The sequence below is a fragment of the Pinus tabuliformis genome, chromosome 5_1 (genome assembly GCF_031772625.1).
Source record: "Pinus tabuliformis cultivar Carrire ecotype Pingquan chromosome 5_1, CPIR1, whole genome shotgun sequence".
Classification (NCBI taxonomy): domain Eukaryota; kingdom Viridiplantae; phylum Streptophyta; class Pinopsida; order Pinales; family Pinaceae; genus Pinus; species Pinus tabuliformis.
Window position 1 is genome coordinate 43,147,840 of NC_142305.1, and position 3,564 is coordinate 43,151,403.

The 3,564-nt window shown below is 39.5% G+C and overlaps 1 pseudogene; it reads left to right on the top strand.

Annotated features, from left to right (window-relative positions):
- The first annotated feature begins 266 nt into the window (after nt 1-266).
- LOC149163385 (non-functional NADPH-dependent codeinone reductase 2 pseudogene) lies at nt 267-916 on the top strand (annotated as a pseudogene).
- The last annotated feature ends 2,648 nt before the right edge of the window (nt 917-3,564 follow it).

The following is a 3,564-nucleotide window of genomic DNA, read 5'->3' on the forward strand; positions in this document are numbered from 1 at the left end:
TTTAATATGTGTGTATCGAGCCGGCTATACTGCTCAGGAGAGGAGAAAGATTGAGAGTGGTCTCTTTGGGGGAAATCTTCTTGGTGTTGTTGCAACCAATGGTTTAGAGCTTGGAAATGATGTGGGGAACCTTGATGCAACTTTACACCTTGGCTTTCCAGGTAGTGTTGCAAGTTTGTAGCAGCAAGCTGGAAGAGCAAGGAGGAGAGAAAAAGGCCTCACTGTTAGTTTATCTAGCATTTGAAAGACCTCTTGATCAACACTTCATGAAACACCCTCCTAAGCGTTTCTCAAGACCAATTGAACATTCTCAAGTTGATGCTCATAACCCACAGGTGGTAAAACAACATTTGGACTTGTAGCTGATCCATTGGCCTATAAATTTGAGAAAAGGAGCTTCGCATCCAATTCAAAAAGAGGAAGACTTTTTTCCATTAGATATCAAGTCTATATGGAGGGGATTAGAGCAATGTGTGGAGTTGGGTCTTACCAAATCTATTGGTGTGAGCAATTTCTCATGCAAAAAGATTGAAGATTTGTTGACATATGCCAACATTCCTCCTGCTGTCAATCAGGTCGAGATGCATCTCCTCTAGGATCATCTGGTACCTACTATGGGACCAATGCCGCTATGGAAAATACTGTCATTCGGGAAATTGCCAAAAGGTGCGAAAGACTGTGGCTCAGGTTTTGTTGAGATGGGGATTGGAACAAGGAGTCAGCGTGCTGCCTAAAAGCTACAACAAGGGTAGAATAGCTGATAATTATCAAATTTTTGACTGGTCATTAACCAGAAATGATCATGAGAAGATTAGCGAACTTGAACAAAAGAAGATTGCGAGGAGAGACGAACTCATTAAACTCAACCACCAGCCCGTATAAAACCATTGAAGACTTATGGGATGGAGAAATCTAATTAACTCTTGAAAGTGCATATATTTACTTTTTAATGCAGTCGATAGTTTCTCAGTAATATTGATACATCACTTGCTTCCTTCCCTTAACCAATAGCACGAAGTGGGTGCCTGAAATCTATTCTTGATACCTGTCATTAATTCTGCATAAGAAGTAATTATGCGTGATTTAATTTATAGTCTATAGGTGAATGCGTTGGGAATTTGATACCCCTTCTCTTTACCGAATCACATACAATAACTTCTCAAACTCGCCATGACATTAATTTGAGTGGTTGCCCCATCTCGTCTCAGACATTATAATTTAAAATTGAGGAGATAGTCCAGTAAAAATAGGAACTGGAGCGATCTCGTTATTTGTAGACATGGTTGTATCCTATCGTTCATGGCATCGGTCTTCCAACATCGCCCAGTACTGGTTTTCAAGATGGTGCTAGTGATCTCCTGGAGTCTTCAGATGAAACTACAAATGATCATCGGGGCAATGGCATTAGCAAATCGCAGGCATAGCTAGATTTCAAGAATTGGCTGCAAACGGTAAAGCAAAAGACTATCCCTACCAATGGTGGCGATTTGACTAGCTTCCTAAACAAAATTGCAACTACAGATGAAAAAGCATCGAAGTTATGAGAGATGGGGCTTAAAATGCAAGATGTCATCATACTAGCAAATCACATTGATGTAATTTCCGAATGATGAATGTGAAACAATCCATCTGCGTATTCATAATCCAAAATTTAATGAAAGTGGCATTATGTCTTAGGTGGCAGTCATTGCATACTTTGGCTTTCGATCCAAAGAACATATGTGGCGGTTTTGACCCGGATTTTTGCGTTAAAATATTGGAGACCTTTCCCCTTCTGTAAAGTGGCAAAACCCTCTTCAGAAATTTGAGGGCGGTTGTGCAGGAATGTGCCAAGTGGCATTCAAGAAAGAGAAATTTTAGGCCCAAAATCAGCAAACTACACGATTCCAGGTTCAAAATTTAGCAAAAGAATAGGATTCGACTACCTATTTTCGACTTCAGTTATGTTTCAAGGATTGACAGTTACAGCTTCCGCCTCTCCATTGGTCTTTTGAGTGAAAATGTAACGCTGCTTATCTTCAGAAAAGATGATTGGCTCCGGTTAGTTAATGACTAAACAACTCCCCATTTGGATCGATTTGTTTTCTCATAGTGGAGCTTATTTATTTCATAAAAAATCATTTGTAAAGGGTTTGGAGTTCTGGAAAACAATGGGAGAGCTATGAAGGAAAACTTCACTGTACAGTTTTTGACAGGGATTTAATGAAAAGATACAACTCTGACTCCTGAGATTCTTGTGGTGTGAATTTAGCATTTGTCTTTTCCTTTGTTTCATATGTAGCTTGTTATGTTTCCATTTCATTTCATAATCATTTCTAAATGAATACTTTTAAGTGAGAAAGGCAGAATCCAGTTTGCTGCTCTGCCTTGGGAAGGTATTCATGTTTTGTGTTTTCTTTTGTTTGATAAGGATTCATCTATTTCCCTTGTCAACCTCTTAGCATTCTTTTCATTCCATATAATTTCAAAATTGAATGCTAAATTTATTGCCTGTCTCACCTCCTGAGATAATCTGTGTCTCAGATTTAATCTCCTGCTGACGCTGTTCTCGATCCCACACTGCCCAAAAAACCCAGTCATTTATCAAATTACCCCTTTCCTATACATTTACTAGCCTAAAATCAGTTCCCATTATAAGTCATCTCGAACTCTATTGATCATTTTATCGAGATAGACCCGGAGAGAGCCCTCTCCTGTCCTCGTAGGGCTAGCTACGAGGTTGAGCTTGGTTTGATGTTGCCTTGAACCTGCCTTCCTTTAGGCTGAGGCAGATTCGAGCACTAACATAGTGGCGACTCCGCTGGGGACAGAAGTTTACTTGTAGATTGTCTTGCCCCAGTTCATATCTCAAGTTCCGATCTGATTGTTGATGGTGGACGACGATCAGACACTGGAAAGGCTGAAAGCATTCACCTGGCAACTCCATTCACTGAAGAATCCAACAATCAGTGCTTCATGGTGACTTCACTGCAGAGAAATCAGTAGCTTTGACATTTTCAAGATGGATCAGATTGTCAGAAGATACGCTCCCATGAGCCGAGATCACATCCCAGGTTTTCCAAATAAAATTCCCAAGGTCGATTGGTCAAAAAATTTTCCTGTGTTCAGAAATGTGGAAGGTAATGACACTGCTCTTCATCTGGTGAAATTTCACATTCATGTGCGTAGATTAAAGATCAATTTTCCTGAAGACTGTTTGATGAAAATGTTTGTGGCTACCCTAGAAGATGAAGCTCGATCTTGGTCTGAAAGTTTGCCACCTGCTTCCATTTATTGTCTAAAGGATTTTCATGCAATATTCTTTGAAAGGTACAAAGAATCATATCCATCCTTGACTTTAGTTCAGAACTGTTGTAGCCATGTTCATAGTTTTATTGAAAGCCTTGAGAAATATTATGAAGATGATAATTTCATGGATGAAGAGATCATGGAAGCCCTGTATGAAAATCCGTTTCAGCAGCACACAGAAATCTCAGAGGATACTTATCAGCAGGTTGAAGAGTTCCATATGGCTAAAGGTGATGAAAGAAAAAATGTCGGTTCAGATTTGTCAATAGAAAAAGA